This window comes from Gambusia affinis, linkage group LG04 (genome assembly GCF_019740435.1).
Source record: "Gambusia affinis linkage group LG04, SWU_Gaff_1.0, whole genome shotgun sequence".
Classification (NCBI taxonomy): Eukaryota; Metazoa; Chordata; class Actinopteri; order Cyprinodontiformes; family Poeciliidae; genus Gambusia; species Gambusia affinis.
The window spans coordinates 22376256-22397335 of NC_057871.1; the positions used below are offsets into that span (position 1 = coordinate 22376256).

Genomic DNA, 21080 nt, shown 5'->3' on the forward strand with positions numbered 1-21080 from the left:
CACTAAATAAAGGAGGAGGTACTGAACGCCTTGTTGTGATTAATACTGTTGTGCTGGATATTTTTATAACTGAAGAAACACAGACCATGCTATGTACATAGGTGAATCAGATGACAGCTACATGGACAGTGCTGACATTTTTTCTCGAACCAAGTTCCCTGAACGTTGGCTGTGGACAGACATCCAACTTCCTGTTTGCCCTGCAAATAACCCTAGATGGTGAGTCATTTGATGAAGTTGAAAAAATCTACAACAGTAAAAAAATAAGACACTGGACATTTAATTAGCTAATTTCTAATTATATTTTTAACATTGCCCCTGTTTTTTTGTGTGTTTCAGTGAATCCACGTCGTTTGAGAAAAATTTTCAACTGGGTGATTCAATTACAACCTCGCAGATCACCGGCATCAGTCTCTCAAGAACACTTGGTGAGGAGTCGTCTGTGTTTCCCTCCCGTCTCAATTTCAGCGCCCCTTATTTCTTGTCTCATTTCTTCTTTGCCTTCTCTCACCCTAAAGGTATCTGTGTTGGCGAGCCGTTGGAGGTTATTGTTCACAAGGAGTTTTTCATTGATCTCCAAGTCCCTTATTCTGCCGTCCGAGGGGAGCAGCTTGAAATAAAAGCGATCCTTCACAATTACAGCCCAGAGCCTATTACTGTAAGTCATAACATATCGGGGGGAAAAAGTGTTTGAAACGGTCAAAGACTAAGAAAAAAAGGAGAATAGTAGCACTAAAGAGGCATAATTCACATTTATTTCTATTTTCCTGACTTTTGTGTATCTGACTTGAACCAGAACTCAAGATACAAAAAAATCATCAGAAGTTGAGATTATTCTCCCAAAACAAAATGTAGAATATTCCTGGATAATTAAAAAATGAAAGACAGCAATCAGTTTGAGAATGAACAACATTATAATTCTAAACTAAATGCTATTCAATAAATTATAACTCTGACTTTATGTAAATATTTGAAATAACTTTTTAAATCGTCACACACTTGTGATGTCAGTAATATTCTCCTTCTTTGTAATATTTTTAAGGTTCGTGTGGAACTGATTAAGGAAGAGAACGTGTGCAGTGTGGCCTCCAAGCGTGGGAAGTACCGGCAGGAGGTTAGAATTGGACCCGAAACTACACGATCTGTACCATTCATCATCATTCCAATGAAGGAAGGACAGCGCAGGATCGAGGTCAAGGCATCTGTCAGGGACTCATCCCTTAATGATGGAATTATTAAGATGCTGCGCGTTGTGGTAAGAGAGACAATGAGTTTATTTGTTTTGTGCAACAATGGGTTTGTTTTGACCCATAAATATATATATATATATATATATATATATATCTTAATTTTGTTTGAGAGACATGTTGTCAGTAATTAATAGAATAAACAATATTCATTTTACTCCAACATATACATATAAAGAGTAAAATCAGAGAAACTTAAAATTTTTCTCAGAAGTGTATAAACTCAGTTTGAAACAGAATCTCTAGACCACATCATACCTGCCAACATCTGCTAACATTAATGAGACACAAGCAGCTGTAGAGTGACACAGTCCTAGGGTGATCTGCTGCCCAGTAAATTGAAATAAAATCTACTTAAAACATTGTCATTTGAAGAACATTTTACTAAATTCATAGGATTAATAAACCTAAAACCAGTTTATTATCAAGGTAGATGTTCAGGTTAATGACTGGTGAAAATGGGTCCTTAACCTGAACTTTATTTAAAATCATACTTAGAAATTGCATTACCTTATTTTTATCTGAACTTTATGTGGCTGTTGGCCTTTTTTACAAGAATGAATGTCCATCTATGGAAAAGTAGACATGATGAGTCAGGTTTTACTGTTTCGGTTCACAGTTCATGAAGTGGGTCTATTATAGTTTCAGTACCAAACATCTTTCTGTTCACACAGAAACAGCCTGACATTCTGTGCTGTTCTTTCGTTTGACATTATTTAAGTGACTCCAGGGAGATTTGGAAAATTAATTACGAAACAACACAACAGTCACTAATCAAACTTCAAAAAAGACCAATAAGAGTAATTAACAAGGCTAAGGACCGGGATCAGACTAACCCATTATTTATCCAAATATTTTGCACATATACAACATTTTGTACAGAACTACAAAATACTCTTCAAATAAATAAAGCCAAATGCTGTACACAATTTCATTCATAAATATAAAAATAATTCTAAATTAATTAAGTACTGCATTGCCCATTGCAAAAATCACTAAGCATAATATTTTGCATTGCAAATTGTCATCTATCAATCAATCAATCAAACTTTATTTGTATAGCACATTTCAGCATCAAGGCATTTCAAAGTGCTTTACATCAAATCAAACACAAAAATACAATGCAACATAGAATCAACAATAAAAACACAACATAGTCAGATTCCGTCAATAAATTTGCAATTGATTACGTTTTGAATACAACTCTAAACAAGTGGGTTTTTAGTTGAGATTTAAAGGAAGTCAGTGTTTCAGCTGTTTTACAGTTTTCTGGAAGTTTGTTCCAGATTTTTGGTGCATATGCTAAATGCCGCTTCTCCTCGTTTGGTTCTGGTTCTGGGGATGCAGAGCAGAACCAGAAGACCTGAGAGTTCTGGAAAGTTAATATAACAGCAGCAAATCTTTAATGTATTGTGGTGCTAAACCATTCAGTGATTTATAAACTAACAACAGTATTTTAAAGTCTCGAACCATCTGAATTAAGGTGCTGATGATACAAGTCTGACCCCTTATAGCTGGTTAAAAAATTTACTGTTTACTGCTTTTTATCCTTCACTGTTCTCTTAAGAGGCTGGTTCTAGACCAAATTTCTTACAGGGGCCAGTGCAGACAGTGTTTTTATGGAGACACTTAAAAAAAGAATTAAACAAAAACACAGCAATATTTCATCATTTAATAATGTGAACAAAGACCCACTTGTGTCTCCAGAGATTCAGGTTGCAGATCCCTGATTTATTAGATGGAAAGTGTGATCCTGTCTCCATACAGCAGTTAAAAGAGCAGTACCATAATTTTTAATTCATTAAATTAATTTTTATTAAAAATAATTTTAAATGTATTTTTAATAATACCTTAAAAAGAAAATTGTGAAGAAAAAATATCTACCACTTAATATTTAAAAAAGACATTTATTTAGTATAATTTCTTCAGAACCCCTTTTAGCCCCCCGTCTAGAACCGGCCCTGGCCTGCAGGTTTGGCGCATGTTTGCTTAGCATGTTTTTTCTTCATTGATAGGAAGTCAGATTACCCAAACTGGTAAACCACATTAATAAAATATTAGTGAAGTAATACATTAAGTGACCACTGAACAATTATTCATAACGTATATCAACATTTCTGAATAAAACACAGAAAGTAATGCAATGCAGGAAATATTTATGTATTTACTGTTAATCTATTCATATGATTTGTTCTTTAAATGGCCACTTATTTTGGCTATTGCTATTATTTATTAAATATCATTCAAACTCAACATCCTAAGCAAATAATCAAACCACAATAGTCAGCTAAAATCACAATAAGAAACTTAATCAAACATTACAAAATGTTCTGTACCATGTCAGCATCAGGGGATGATTGAGGATGAAGACACTCTGATGTCTGGTTCTTTAGATTCTGCAGAATGAATCTCCTGATCCATTCTATCAAACAGCAGCACACTGCGCCACGACGGACACCCCATGTCTCTGCTTCTATTGGCTAATTCAAACTCATAGAGGTCGGAAGGAGTTCACCAAAACAATGTAACGCATTGAGACATCCTGAGGGACATGTTCTAAGTTCAACCCTCTCCCTCTCCAGTATTCTGTCCGGACACACACACACACACACACACACACACACAGACGGCTTGGTGAGCAAAACCGGGGTTAATTACAACATTCTATTTAAATATACTATATTGTATTATTCTTGATTATTTAAAACTTATTGTTTTTTATACTTTAATTGTATTACTCCTGTTTCTATTGGTTGAATTGAAATTATCGGGAATAAAAGTGTCACACGTGATAAGCATGCGGAGGTCATGAGACATCCTGGGGGGAGGGCAGGCATCAGGTGACCGGATAAGGGGGGGGTCATGTGACCGGAAATTAAAAGCAATAATTGGGGTCATTAATCACTCATCAATCACTCCCCGATTAAATTTTGACAGAAGGGTGCTTATATATCTCTCTTATGGTTATTGTTAATGTCCGTTCAAACTTTCTCTTTTCAGCCTGCAGGTGTACTGGTCAAAGTAACCCAGAGTATAACTTTAGATCCAGTTGTCAAAGGTCAAGGTGTGTTTTTACATCATCAAGACATGATTTCAGTGATATAAGGTTTTATTTTCCTAACTCAGTTGTTCTTTTCTACCTCCAGATGGAACACAAGTGGAAATCCTGAACAGCAATATCCCCAGGAAAGATTTGGTGCCAAACACACCAAGAAGCACACATGTTTCTGTGACTGGTGAGAGACGCTGTTACACACCCACAAGAATAATGCAAACAAAGCTGCTTGACAATCAACCATGCATTGATCTGGATTTATTCCATCTTTCTGGAAGTTGGAATATTTACATTTTTCCTCTATCAATTTTATTTTGTGTGTGCAGGCAGAGACCCATCTTCTTGGATTGTGGAGAATCCCATTAGTGGTAGATCCATGGGTACTCTGATCTACCAGCCCTCAGGCTCTGGTGAGAGTAACATGATCCAAATGACTCTACCAGTCATTGCAACCACATATTTGGACAAAACCAATCAGTGGGAGGCTGTTGGTTTGAACAAACGTAATGAGGCTCTTCAGCACATAAAAACTGGTAAGATCCCTTAGGTGTAAAGAGAAATGGATTTAACATATTAAAATATGCGCTCTTCTTATTGTTGACTAAATAAATATTAGGGTATTTGTGAATAAAGTAACAATTTACTATCTGTTTAGGATACAACAACGAGCTAGCGTATCGTAAAGCCGATGGCTCATTTGCTGTGTGGGCTAGTCATAGAAGTAGCACCTGGTAAGGCATTCAAAGGATCAATTGTATTTTTGGAGACAATACCTCGCTTCTCAGTATTTGATCTATTTGCAGCTTGAATAACTAAACTATTCATTTTTTCTTCCCCACAAGGCTGACAGCTTATGTGACCAAGGTGTTTTCTTTAGCTTACAACTTGATAGCAGTGCAAAATGATCACATCTGTGGTGCTGTGAAGTATCTGATCCTCAACGCTCAGCAACCTGATGGCATATTTAAAGAAGTTGGACAAGTACTCCATAGAGAGATGCAGGTTAGTACCTGCGTCCTGGAAGGATTGTTTATTTCTATTAACATGGTGTCACATTTTTAACCCTCCTGTTATGTTCGTTTCTGAGGTACAGCAATAATGATCATGGGTCAGTTTGAACTGGGGAGTGTTTGATTATGCAATAGTGTCAGAAAATAAAAAAAAATCCTCCAAAACATTTTTGTATCTAATCAACTTTTTCTCACTGTACGTGTGCGTGTGCATGTGTGTGTGTGTGTGTGTGTGTGTGTGTGTGTGTGTGTGTCTGCAGCAAACAAATATTTGTTTATTTGTTGCAAAGAAATAAATAGAATTTGACATTTTTTGACCCATTTAACCCTTCAACTTGACTGCCTGGTCAAATCAACTATGCATTTGACCAGGCAAAACTATCCAAATTTGACCTGAATTAATATGTAGATGTGGGGGGGAATTGCTAATGTTTGAAATTAACCTTTTTCAATTTTCAATTTTACTTATTAAGTAAAATAGGTAAAGCGTGTACCTACCGTATTAAGACAAATAGAAGAAGCTTCATGCAAAAAAATGTTTAACTTTAAGACGGGTCAATTTGGCCCACAAAATAACAGGAGGTTTAAAGAAACTGCATCTTTGGGTGGAAAAACAGAGAAAATTGTAAGTGGAGTCCATCCCAAATCTTCTTTTCTAATGCCAAAGACAGGAGTGGAGAAGATGGATTAGCTTGTTGTAAGTTAGGATCTTAATTTCAGAGAAAACTTTTAGGATCAGTTTGGGTGTGCCGTTAATGCCAGAGTGACCAGCATAACCAAACGGACTCATTTGCAACAAAGGCTGATTTCTGTTTCTGCGCTCACAGCAGTGTGTGACCAAATTGGTGACAAGCCTGAGTCAAAATTTGTTTTAAAAAACAGCTCAGTTAGTTAAATGATGAAATTGCTCAAAAAATTTTATAAATCTTCTTTTTCCAAAAATGATAAAACTCAATAAATGAAAATGAACAAGAGTCAACAGTGGAATAAGCTGCATAGCACTGGTAGAGAGGATATTTCATGGTTTCATGCTGTACAACTTGCAGCATCTAAAGTGAAATAAACAGTATTTGTTTTTTACAGTATTTATATTTAAGAAGCATTGCTACAAAAAATATAACAAACACAAATGCCTTTACCTCTTGTGTTATGTTCATTTCCACTATTGTCTGTTATGAAACTGAGAATTCCTTAAGGAAGCAAAATCCAGTGTTTTCTTTATTCAGCCATCATGATGAATATTTTCCTTGACCTGTTGGTGTTTGTGTTTGGGTTTGTTCAGGGTGATGTGCTTGGCGGAGGCTCGGATGCCTCCATGACGGCCTTCTGCCTGATTGCCCTGCAGGAAACACGCATAATATGTGGAGCAACTGTAAATGTGAGTAACACTATGTTTTCTAATTCCGGTTTTAACTTGTTCATTAGTTCAAAACTATTAGTACTAAAGCTTTCTCAAAGCAATGAATGTGAAAGAGCAACTCTGTGACAGGGAATAGAAGGGAATATTAAAGGTTTATGTTTTCACAATGATCTTTCTTGATGGCTTCCCAACAAACCATTACATTCCCATGTTCTCCTTTTCATTTCCCTAGAGTCTTCCATCCAGTATAGAAAAAGCAGTCGCCTACCTTGAGAGACGCCTCCCGATTGCGTCAACCCTTATGCCGTCGCCATTACATCATACGCCCTGGCCAATGAAAACAAACTTAACCGGGAAATCCTCTACAAGTTTGCTTCTCCTGGTATTTGCAATACACATCTTGTGGAAATTGCAATTTATAAGCTGTATCAGAAATATTTTATACTTTTACGAAAAAAAGTTTCTCTTTTTTAGAGTTAAACCACTGGCCTGTACCTGGAAAACAGACCTTCACACAAGAGGCGACAGCTTATGCTCTCTTGGCTCTGGTCAGAGCTCAGGTGAGAAACTTCCATAAATATAGAGCCATTGTTATTTGTTCATTGGGATTTTGAAAGACAAAGTTTCAAATGTCTGTTGAAGAAATTCACAAGTTTGCTTTTTTTGTTCCTTCTAGTTCTTCGTGCAGTTTCTAAAAGCAGGCACTGTCTTATCACTCGTGGATTCAAATTTACGGGTTTCAGGCCAAATGCTTTAGGGGAAGTATTGCTAAATATATAGCAGGATCAATAGTGAATCTCTGCCATCAAAACCTAAAATCAAAAGGTTTTTACAATTTGGGGCAAACGCTTCATACAGATATGTTCAGGACTGTAGAGTGATGGAGCTGCTTGTTGAGCTGAATGAGCAAAGATATGCTGTTTGAAATAGTTGAAGGGAAAGAGGCTGGTTTGAGCGTTAGCACTAATGTGCATATGTAAATTGAGGCTAACGCAAATGAGTGTGCCTATGGATGTATGGATGCATATATTTAGACATGTGTAAACTCAGATAAGATGGAAAATTAATTAACTTATGACAGGTATTTTCTCAATCTATATAAAAAGAACCACAGACTACATTACTTAGTTTTCAACCAAATTCTTGCAAGAATTGATAAGACACAGAGGATCAGCTCCTACAAGCCGATCTTCTTGCGTTCTGCCATTCTGCTGCAGAACTTGTCTTTTTATTAGCAGAGAAAGGGAGCGAATGGAATGTGGGAGAGTGATCTTAACAAAGTGGGGGCTACCCTGATAACAAGGAAGGAAAAACAGAAACTAAATTCTACACACAGACAATTAGTGGCAACTAAGGAGTATCTCAGGAAGTTCTCCTAAAGAAGCACCTGCAAAAACATGCTTGAGGTCAAGGGAAGGTTAGTTATGTCTTAAACGCAGTTTAACAAGTTCCTCTTCTCTGGGATGAGAACTCTAAACCTTAAAATAAAAAACAACTAGTAATATAAAACTACTAATGTAAGAAACATAACAAAACATAATAATTCTAACATTTCCCCCGTTTGTCATTCTTACATAAAAGCTATGCAAAATCTAAGAAAAAGAAAAGTAGATATAAGAAAAGGAATATAATCTATAAAAGAAACAGTAGAAAACCAAATGCATATTTTTCATCACTAACACCACTTGTTTTCACATTTTCAGTGTAGGAGTCATTAAGGAAATGATTTAATATGTTTATTAATTACAGGACATGATCAGGTGTTCTTGTTTTCAGTTCATCTTCATCCTTCTGGAGCAATAGGTAGTCCTCATCTGTGTCAGAGGTTACCCTAACCATCTGATAGCTGATCATGGCAGTGTTAAATGTCTTTAGCATCATGCTATGAATACATGGAATGATGCAAGTTGTGAAAAGACAGAATAGGATCAGTACAGTCAAGATGGGTGTTCCATTCTTTTACAAAAACTGCCACCAGGGTCCGGAGGTGAGCCATAAAACAAAGTGAAAAGGATGTGACCCAAGAGTTGCACTTTCCACATAGTTTTTAAGATCTTCCAATTCATGCAGGGCATCATGAATGGTACCACCAGTTCCTGTCTCGTCAGGGAAGAATGTGCAGCACGTTGAGCTGCACATGTGCAGCATGTCTTGCAGACACCTCCTTGACAGGCTGTGAGAAAATATAACACAACCCAATTTTGCAGGACCATGTTTCTCAATGCAGTCAGCTCTTTCATGGTGCTAGCTGGTGTGTGTTGTTGATGAGGCGCAGTAGGGCACCTGTTGATCTTAACATGGTCTCAAACTTCAGCTTCTCCCACCCATGAGAATAGGCCTTGCATAATTTTTTCTCCGCTGCCCCAGATCCTGAATTCCCAAGGAACTCCAGATTTTGTAGTAAGGCCTCCCCACTTCTTGACTTTCGGCATGATCTCTCTCTCGGTGCGGTAGTGTCCATGACTGTGAGCATCCTGAGCCTTTTTCAGAAAAGCCACTGGGTTGGAGAGGGGAACCAGAGGGCACAGTCCTCCCCAATTCCTGGGAATGGAAGCATAGGCAGTGTGTCCACACAGAAAGTAGCAGTTTCCCATTGTCCTGGATCCTCTGTTCCCTGGGACGATGGTGCTGCAGATGGTGGAACTTTGATGTCCCCTTGTCTTGTTGCCAATGTTGGACTTCCTTACTATGAAGAGGTTAGAACTGGAACAGTTGTGTTCAGACTTCCATCTCATGGAACATGCAGTGCTGATGTGGTTTGTCTCTTGGCAGGCTTTACAGTTGAAAAAGTCTGCCATCTTGTCACAGAAAGTGTAGATTTTGTTATACAGGTTCCATGGGACTGTCCCAAAAAGGTGGTTCCATTGTTATACACACAGACACCAAGGGCTCTTGGCTTAGGACTAGCCAAAGTGATTATTTCTGGTAGTCGGAGGTCCATCTGTGGCAGGGATATGGTATCACCTATGAGGGACCACAGAGTGTTTGTCAGTGGTGTCATGTGCAGGTAGTCATTTGGAAATAGTTTGGAATAGTTTCAGCTTTCCCAAATATCCTTGACATTAGACGATTTGTTGTAGCCTGGATGTGTGCTTGCTCCATATAAGGAAAATTGTTGTTGTGTGGCTATGTTTCCAGGTCTCAGACCAGTGTTGTGTGTGGAGTAGGGTATCTGTGCACACACATAGTAGTTGGTCTCATTTCCCTCATATGCAGTCCTATTCATCAGTTGCCTCCACAGATTGGTGCTGTAATCATGTAGATGAGTCTGGAGGGAGGATGGGTCTACTTCTTTCCTTGTCCTTTTGAAGGAGAGACTGCTGTCTCTCAAAACAGTAGGCATGCTGCAGTCACAACACAGCAGAGGATCCACCTGGCATGTGGCCCCATTGCTGCTCAGAAATACAGATATGTCAGGACCGCCAGGCTAGCAGAGTGAGAATTTAATGGTTTCTTCACGGACGTTGAGATGAACTATCCTAAACGGTAGAACCCCTTTGAAAACAGGCTTCCATGTCACCCTGGATTAGGGGTCTAATACTCTGCAACTTACAGTTACTCAGATGTGTCCAACTAGGTCTCTTGGCAATCTTTACTGTGGTTGGTGTAGTTATCAGCACTTGGAATGGTCCCTCCCACCATGGACTGGCCCAGTTCTTTCTTTTTATGACTTTAATGTAGACCCAGTCTCCTGGCTTGATGGGAGTGGTTTCCTGTGGGAGAGCAGAGTGAGAGCGCATTAAATTTGCATTTGACACCTTTTTCTGCTTCAGAGTCCTGATCATATAATGTGCCAATGTTTGTTCCTCATCTGCTTTCTGTAAATCTGCAGAAAATCTAGGTAATTTGTATGTTCTTCAAATGGTGTTAACCCTTCCTGTGTGGGTGTAATTCTCATATACAACTGTACCAAATCTAAACATTCTGGCCAAAGCCAGCCAGTTGTTTCCATACATTTTTCTCAATCTGCTTTTCTCTGTTCCATTTGTTCTTTCCACTAGGCCTGCACTTTGAGGGTGGTAGGCACAGTGGTTTTTCAATGTCATTCCTAAATGACTAGCCATATTTTGTAACACCTTGTTTACAAAATGTGGCCCATTATTACTATAAATAGTTTGTGGTATGCCATGTGTTGGAGTAATAGTCTTACATGTAATTTTAGCTACTGTCAGAGCACCTACGTGCTTTGCTGGGACTATTTCAACCCATTTAGAAAATTACCAAACAATATTTATGTGGCCCACTTTGTGTAAGTTCAATAAAATCCATATGCATTGTCTGGAACAGATAAGGTTTTGGGAAACTTCCTCTTTTTGGTCTTATGTTTCGTTGAGGATTGTTTTTAACAGACTGGTCATGCATGAAAAAATTTTAAATAATAATTTAATCCATATGTGGTTAAATGCTGTTGTATAATAAGCCCCCCCCCCCCACACACACACACACACCCCATCTTTGACGCATGACAAGATCCATGTGTCAATTTTGCTGTTGCTTTAAATAGGGATTTTGGTAGAATAGGTTTGTTGTTTACCTGAAAAATGTTCTCATTATTCAGTGTTGCCCCTTTATTTCAGACTAACGCATATGAGTGTGCGTATGGATGTATGGATGCATATATTTAGACGTGTAAACCCAGATAAGATGGAAAATTAATTAACTTATGAAAGATATTTTCTTAATCTATATAAAAAGAACCACAGACTACGTTACTTAGTTTTCAACCAAATTCTTGCAAGAATTGGTAAGGCACAGAGGATCAGCTCCTACAAGCCGATCTTCTTGCGTTCTGCTATTCTGCTGCAGAACTTGTCTTTTTATTAGCAGAGAAAGGGAGTGAATGGAATGTGGGAGAGTGATCTTAACAAAATGGGGGCTACCCTGATAACAAGGAAGGAAAAATAGAAACTAAATTCTACACACAGACAATTTGTGGCAATTAAGGAGTATCTCAGGAAGTTCTCCTAAAGAAGCACCTGCAAAAACATGCTTGAGGTCAAGGGAAGGTTAGTTATGTCTTACACACAGTTTAATAAGTTCCTCTTCTCTGGGGTTAGAACTCTAAACCTTAAAATAAAAAACAATTAGTAATATAAAACTACTAATGTAAGAAAGATAACAAAACATAATAATTCTAACAACTTAAGTTTTCTATTTAATTTAATAAATAAAGAGGGTCCATCTGAAAATATGGTATGAGTTTATGGGTTAGGACTTCATAAGTCTCTTACTAATTCCTTCTCCTGAATGAGCATGAAGAGATTATTGGGATACAAAAATATGTGTCTTTTGCATTCCATGATCATTTTTATATTTCTATTGTGTTAGAAAAAAATAATAAAAAAATTATTAAATAAATTTACACAACCTGCTTTATGAGTTCAGTGCATGGCTTAGGAAAATAACTGGGGGAGAGAGAGCAGTGAAATTATGTGCTGAATTGTTCTGATTGTTGGCGGACAGGATATAAGTACAAGTACTACACATAGCAAGCTCAAATCTTCTCCTTTTCTTTCACTATAGCACTTTGAAGATGCGCGGCCTATCCTTAGATGGTTTAACCAACAACAGTTTGTGGGTGGAGGCTACGGATCAACACAGGTAACTTTAAACTTCTAGACTTTTTCTTAGGTAAATATCACTTTCCCTAGTTAAACCGGAGTTTTTCTGAATTCTTCTCATTTTTAATTTGTCATTCTTCCCAGGCCACTATTATCGTGTACCAGGCCGTGGCAGAGTACTGGACTAAAGCTAAAGAACCAGAATACAACCTAAATGTTGACATCTTGATGCCGGGCAGATCAAACCCTGACAAGTTCAACTTTAACAGAGGAAATCAGTTCACAACAAGAACATATAAAGTGAGATCCCAACCTCCTTTTTTAAATCCTTCACAACACTGAGTATTTTTTAAATTTGCTTTTTCTTAAATTACAAATTAAACTTTTGACAGCTTAATGACATCAACCAGGATGTGAAAGTTACTGCCACAGGAACGGGAGAAGCAACAGTGAAAGTAAGTAACTTTTTTTAAATTCCAGATGTTGTTGGTTTCTGCAGTATACAAACTGTGGACCAAAAGACTAAGTTGGAAAACTTTCAGACACAACAGATCTTTCATTCAGATGCATTAAGACTCTGATGCAGTTGTTACTTTAAAATTATCTATTAGCAATATGACTGTCTACAAATTATGAAGATTTTCTTTTTAACCCTTTCATGCATAGTGGTCACTACATTAGACGGCAATCTAAAAGCCATTTTCTTGTGAGTCTTGTGGATTGTTATAAAAGCACACAGACCTCTGAAGTGGACACTAATGCACCATAATACACTATCAACTACTGGCCAACAGCTGCAAATGCAAGAAATTATTCTTGTTAAATCCAATATGGCTGACAGAAAAAAGCATACCAGCCGACCCAGTCCCTCCTTCTACTGTAGACAAACCTTGCAGGTAAAAAAAACATTTTTTTTTTTTTTTTTATTTTTTTATGCCTCGAGAAAATAAAAAATAAAAAAATTGAAAAAAATCCTGACATAAAGGATCATAATTCATGCATGAAATGGTTAAAATAGGTTTTATATCAAATTGGTTGTCATGTAGATAAATAGGGAACATTTTTACAAAATAATGTTTAGCTTAGGAATTTTTGGTGACATGCATATTTGTCTGAAAAGCATTTGTTTTTTTTTGTTATATATATATATATATATATATATATATATATATAATTTGTATTGCATTCATGATTACATATATAAACACATCAGAGTGCTTGATGTGAAAAATTTTAACTTCTAATTTTCAAAAAGATATGGGCACATAATTTCAAGTGCTCATGAATTGCTAGATGTTGTTCACAGTTTAGAAACAGAAACATCTAAAAAGTATGTTTTGATTTAATTCATTCATATTAAGGTTGGATTATGGATTTTCACTGTTTTTTTTTCTTTTAGCTGAAATATGAAGAGGACATTGTGTGGTCTAAATGAAACAAATGTACACAGTTTAATGTTGGCCAGGCAAAATCTACATTTTGTACTAGGAATTGTGGAAAACCTAAAACATGATTGTAGGTCAAATGAATTCTATAAAATAGTTTTCAAGTTTTTGTGCATGAAATCCAAAATTTGGACAAATAATATCTTGTTGTAACATCACAACACAAAAATCCTAAATGTTCTTGATGTTACAGATGGTTTCGCTTTATTATGCCATTCTTAAAGAAAAGGAAAGTGACTGCCAGAAGTTTAATCTCTCTGTGCAACTAATCCCAGGTAATTTATGTATTCATTTGTTCTGTTTTTGTTATTCTCTGTTCATGTGATTTGTTTTAAAAAAACAACCCGCATATATATGGATACATATCATGGATTGAATTTGCTTCTTCAGAAAAAGAGACAGACGATGGCAAGACATACATGCTTAGGATCCATGTTATGTAAGTACAGTACAGCACATTTCAGCTTCTGTTAAAAAAGTTTCTGTTATTAAAAGTTGCTCTTAACGTTTTGCACAAAGGTATAAGGACAGGGACAGTGACGCAAAAATGACCATCTTAGACATCGGCCTGCTCTCCGGATTCACTGTTGACACAAACGATCTGGACGCGGTAAGAGTCCGAATGAGAAACCCACGGCTGAATCCAGATATTTAACATACACTGTGTAAAAAAAGACCCATTTGTACCCACGTTTTAACTTCCTGGCTGATGTCTTGAGATGTTGCTTCAGTTTTTCAACATAAGACTGACATGATACCATCATGAACATGACATAGCACCAGTTATGAAAATGACAGTGTTCATGAATGTTTATGACTGTTTTGATGAAGTGTCATTTGGTAAATAACATTTTTAATCCAAAGTTACACTAAAAGTTGCCTTAAATGTCCATTAACATTACAAATTTTGTATCATTCTGTGAATAATGTCACTTTTAATACAAAGTTCTGCCAAAATCTACATTAAAAGTGTAAACTTTGCATTAAAAGTGTCATTATTTACAGAATGACTTTTCATGACAACAGTCATAATGTCATGATGGGTTCAGTTTTTAACAAGCCCACATGCAGAACACAAGACAGGAGAGGTAGGATCAGTGTTAAATGATTTAATAATGATCACACAATTATCGGCGAGAATCAGGATGGTCTGGTCCAGGGGAAACGACAGTGACGGCAACAATGGTTCACTATGAGGAAAGAGCAGAGTGATGAGTCAAGGGGTCGTGGGAAGAAAGGAAATCTCTCTGGGAAAACAGGCTGATCTTACTTGTAGTAGATGAACGGAGTCTTGGAGGGGAAACAATGTATGTCCGGGGTCTCGGTTCTTGGTGGGTCCAGGAACAACAGAGGAGTGCGGCGGAGAGCGGACAGGTAGGCTCGGGTGCAGCGGAGATACGGAGGAGTGGTACGGCCGCCAGCCGTGGAGTCCAGGAGATAATTGCAAAACAACGGAGAGGTGAGTCTGAGAACTCGGGCAACCTGTGGGTACTTTCCACGGCGTCACGAGGATGGTTCATAAACCAGGAATTCAACCGGGATCTCATCAAGGGATCACCTAAAGGCAACGGAGCAAACAAAGATAATTACTAGAATGTTCAAGGACAACTAGAAACACAGAGACGGGCTCAGAGGTACCGTGACTGGCTAACTATCAGGCGACGCTGGACTGGCGGCCAACTCCTTAAGTCTGCGCTGCTGATGAAGATAATCACGAATAGCTGCGGATGATAATGCACCGCACTCCAACCGGAACCTGTCGCCATCTGGTGGTAAAAGGTGATAAGGGCGCACAGGAAATCCCACCACGCAGCCAGAACCCCGGAACATAACACATAACCTTTCATGAAGACTCCTTCATGTTCATAACAGCTGCTATATCATGTTTATGACAGTGTTATGTCTGTCTTATGCACACCCCTTCAAATAAGGCGTTACCAAAAGCTTTAAAAACAAATCAGGCCACGTGTTTATTTGTGTGTGCAGTTGTCTAAAGGACGCGCCCGCACCATTGCAAGGTATGAGATGAACACAGCTCTGTCCGAAAGAGGCTCACTCATCATCTATCTGGACAAGGTAATAATTCAACTTTCTCTTGTGTTTTATTTTTTCTTTACTACACGTTGGATTACTCATTAGTGTTCCTCTCTTATTTTGAAATCTCTCACCAGGTTTCACACAGACAATCAGAGGAGATCAGCTTTAGGATCCAACAAAAATTTAAAGTTGGCATCTTACAACCAGCATCCGTGTCTGTCTATGAGTACTATGAGCGTAAGTTTTAAAATGGATGGGTAATAGTTTTTTGGATATTTTTTATCTTAACCAGCTCAGCTGCGATTTCTTGTAATCTGAGTTTTCCTTTACAAAATTATTTTTCTGACGATTTAAATTTATATAAAAATGCAGGTTCACACTTACCTAACCTGCTGCTGTGCCAGAAAATCTCCATTGTGGAACAATAAAGGATATGTCTATTTTATTTTATTGTATTCTAAGAATAAGTTTGTTTTAAATATGTGGGGGTTTTTGTCGTCTATTTCAGAAACACCGTGTGTGAAATTCTACCATCCACAGAGGAAAGGAGGAAAACTGCTCCAGCTCTGCAGAGATAATGAATGCACCTGTGCAGAAGGTAAACAAGAATAGTTTGCATGAGGATTTTATATTGGAAAAACATGTGGTTTACTTTCCTGCATCCCCAAAAGTTGAAACTTTTCTGAACAAGTTAGCAAAGTCGTTCTTTTTCATGTAAAAACCACACCTTACTGTATCAAATTTTGTTACACATTGACACAAAGCAATGCAAGTTTGTGAAGTGGAAGAAGATGAGTCAGTTAGTTGATTTTGAAATATTTATATCTGAAAAGTGTATTTACATGTGTATTTTGACCCCCGTCTTTTAATTATCCGTAAATAAAAGGCATTGCTATTTTTATTTCTATGATCTATGAAGTACTCAGGATATTAGTGAAGAAATAGCAGACTAAACATTATTGATGACAAAAAGCACTAAGACTGCTCACAGTTAGGTTATGGTACCACTGGAGAAGCAGATTTGCATTTCACATGGCAGAATCTGTTCTTATAATTAGTCATTAACCACCTGACCTTCAATGAAGAATGCAACATAAAAGTCACTGTTGAAAGAAAGCCAAAAGATTCCCCTTTTCCGTGATCCATGTAGAGAACTTAGGAGATATGTTGATGAAGAGGTTCTTGTTAGATGAGAAAACAATTGAAGACTTTGACCTGCGTTCATGCAAAAATGTTTGTGTGGGAGAAAATTAATGTTGCACATCATCCTGCACCACTTTGGAGCTTCAATCTGCAGAAAAGCTTTTCTTTGTCATAGACACAAAATAATGAATGTCCTGAGCCTGCTATTCAGGACTCTAATAATTATGTAAACCATGTGTAAAATATTTCCACTTTGCAGTTTCCCACTACTTTGTGTTGGTTCATTCCATAAATTTGAATTAAAAGCTTGGACATTTTCACAATCTCCATAGGTGTGCTAGGCACGGTAAATTATTTAATTACAACATAACCTCTGCTTTATAGATACCTTCATTTTTATTAGTTGTCCTCTTTAAAACGTCACGTTTTCATAGATCTGCGACATACATGAACAGAATCTCTTTTGTTTCACTTTTCAGAGGACTGCAGTATGCAGAAAAAGGGTCAAATTAGCAACGAAGAGCGCACAAATAAGATCTGCGAGAGCACGGAGACCAGCAAGGTAGAGTTTGGTAAGAAACAGCAAGAAAACAGACTATTTTAGTTAGAGCAATGCACGATGAAGAGATCTCAAACCTGTACATTGTCTGCCCACAGCGTACAAAGCTATGGTGGAAGGGAAGAAATTTGAGGTGGCTACAGACTTGTACATGATGCGCATAGTGCAGGTTATTAAAGAAGGTGGGTATTGAACTCTTTGAAGAGCTATGACTTTCATTTTTGAGTTGTTTTGTATCAAGTCCTTCAGTGACCTGGAGGTCCTCGCTCTCTTTGTGTCTTTGTTCTACAATTTGACCACAGGAAGCACTGATGTTGGTTCTGTTGGTAAGCTGCGCACATTCTTCAGTTATCAGCACTGCAGAGAAGCTCTAAGACTGGAAACGGGCAAAACTTACCTCATCATGGGATCATCCAAAAACATTCACAGAGGCGACCAGGAGCAAACGTAAGTTGTTGCTCATGCAAGGAGGATCATTTAAAATCATCACTGCTCATTAAATGCTAATGTTCTGGTCAGAGAACTATTATTATTCAAATCTTTTTATTGTTTTATACATGTAAGAACAACAATAAAACAAACAAAAACTAAATGACAAGAGGTGCTAACATCACATATTTAGGGGGGGGGAGAAGGGGAAGGAGGAGGGGAGGGCTATATGCTCAGAAGTCTGTCTCAAAATGCAAAAGAAATGGCTGCCAGGTGATATTGTATTGTTGGATTGAGTCATGTATTGTATGTTTCAGATGTTCAAGCTTCAGATGGAGCATAACATCTTCCATCCACTGCTTATGAGATGGAGGAGCAGCTCTCTTCCAATTGAATAATATTAGGTGTCTTGCAAGCAGTGTAACAAATGCTATAGCATTGGCCTGCTGCGTTGTTATTGGTGTAGTCGGAGGGACAACCCCAAATAAGGCAGTTAGAGCACTGTGATCAATATTCCTCTTGCATATAAATGTAATCGTCCTAAAAACTGACTCCCAAAAGGGGAGGAGCCTAGGGCAAAGCCAGAACCTATGATTGAGATCAGCAGGGTTGTGTCCACACCTAACACAAGATGAATCTAGACCAGGATACATTCTAGCTAATTTATTAGGGGACAAGTGCAATCTGTGCAGAACCTTAAATTGTAGCAGGCTATGTATCTGGTCAGAGAACTAAACCTAAAAAATCTCCTAAACACCATTTGGAAGTTTGAGTTAATAATGTTAAATTTGAAAGATTTTCTTTTAAGGGTCTACTGAGGATAAAACTTAAAATTTATCATTTTTGTCAAAAAGAATTACACAACTTTATATGTTACCCCACTCTTATCCTAGAGTGTGTGAACATTGACCCACATTAAGGGACAAACAGATGACCCTTAGCTTGTTGCAGAGACACCATAAGCTCCTTGTTGCCATTAATTGACATAATGTTGCATCTAAATAATTAAATATTATGAAGTTCATTTATCTTTTGATCTGGATGCAGAAAATATACTTATTTTGACTTTTCATGTGTGTGTCCCTGCTCCTCTTAGGTACCAGTATGTGCTGGGGGAGAGGACCTGGATCGAGTACTGGCCCTCAGAAGAAGAGTGCCAGACCAAAGAACATCGATCTACCTGCATGGGCCTGGAGGAGATGGTCGAGCAGTACAGCAGTTTTGGATGTCTGCTGTAACTGAACTCAAGAAAACAATGATCATGTGTCCACTAATGTTTTTTTTGCAATGTTTGTAAAGGTTGTCCAGAGTGGGCTGTATAAGAGCTAAAATATGCATTAATTAAAAATGTATTAATCAAAATCTGACGTTCTCTTTTGTCTCAGAATCTTGACTTTTGAGGCTTGCATACAGTCCATGTTTTAAATATGTTTTGTCTTTGTCCTTTCGCTTAATTTTTCATGTACTTAGTGGTTTATTTATTTGTCTCACGTCTGAAAAATGATGACACATTCTTTAACGTAATATTATTATTTTAATAATATTAAAGTATTAAGCAACACAGAACAAACAGGCAAGGCTACAACAGGTGCCACTGTGCAGCCAGTGTTTTTTTTTTCCTTTCTCTTCGTAAATAAAAGCTGGATCAGTCTACATGCTACAGTTACATGCTAAGAGGAGAATACAAAGAAAGGATAAACAAAGAAAAAAATGGAAGAAAGAATAAACAGACAGAAGAAAACAAAGAGGAATGGGTTGAATTAGTCAACATGGCAAAAAGAAAGGTGAAAGAGACAAGCTTAACTCAAGAACAACTTCCATCCATCCATCCATTTTCTATACACCCTTTGTCCCTAATGGGGCCGGGAGGGTTGCTGGTGCCTATCCCCAGCTAACGGTCCGGGCGAGGGGCGGGGTTCACCCTGGACAGGTCGCCAGTCTGTCGCAGAGAACAACTTCCAATTGCGTCAATTTAACATTTTCAAAGGCAGCATATCAGTAATGTTATATCCTATATAACCGGTACAGATTCATAATCTGCTTGAACAATTAGGATCAGTCCATACTGGCTGACAAGAAAAGGACAATTTTTTAATTTGCAAAAGAAAAAGTAGTTTTAACTAGTAAAAAGCCTTTGTTCAAATTGAAAACAAAAAGATATCTGCATATACAGGCTACACGTATATTGGTCATTTTTTCATAGCCATATAGCTTTTTTAATAGCTATTACATTGTGGTTACGGTGATACAACGCAACACAAAACACAAACACTTGTCTGCCAGCATGCAGACAAGTGAACACAGTAAGCTAGATATACAGTCCTGGGTGTAACACAGAGAAAACATGCTAGCTAGCTAGCTAGCTAGCGTTACCTAACCTGGCGCTGCTACGGTGATGTATCGCAATTTCCATTTGCAATTCATATTGTCAATTAATACAAATATTTGGATAGTGATTATTTAATTAACTCTTGCTGATCCAAACCTTCTTTTCTGTTTAATTTGATGTAATATAATCTGTGAAAAACAATCTAACAATAAAGTGTTTAATGACATATTTTAGCTACACTAACATCTCTTTTTTTTCCAGATGTTACAATAAAATTTAGAGTTCTTTTGCCATATTTAAACTTTTGTAAACCAAATTGTAATTTCTGAAAAGTTTTACATAATAAATAGGTAGTTCAGAAAATAAATATATCTGTTTGAATTATGTATCAGTAAATCAACCATTGATAAAGATCCAAGGCAATGCAAACGCAGAACGTAGGTAATTTCTGGTAATTAGCCAAAACTACCAGAAAAATAACAACAAAACGTCAGCTAGTGGGTAAAATTTTAAAACCTCAAAAGAGTCCACACCTCCAGGAAGCATTTCTCAATAGCTGAGAATCCAGACCCTCTCTATGAAGCAAAAACGAGGGGTTGGTCTTTGCCAGACCATAAAAGGATATGAATACTTTTAGAAGACATTGTGCATTCAAACTGGAAATCTTGGCGTCAGACGTTGTCAAGTTGACACCTGCTATTAATCCTTTGATTAAACGTGTAGGTTGTTCATATTTTTAAGATTACTTTGTAAGTAGAGGGCAATGATCTGTTGTTTGGACTATGTACCTAGTAACTCAACCAATGATAAAGATCCAAGGCTATGCAAACACAGAACGCAGGCAATTTCTGGTAAGTTAGTGTCAAACTGGCACAGGAAAAAGTTAGTGATGGAGTAAAATTTAA

At 37.4% G+C, this 21080-nt stretch overlaps 1 pseudogene; it reads left to right on the forward strand.

Moving 5' to 3' along the window:
* The window catches only part of LOC122829692, a 33774-nt pseudogene extending 14566 nt beyond the window's left edge, over positions 1-19208 (forward strand).
* Positions 19209-21080: the final 1872 nt, after the last annotated feature.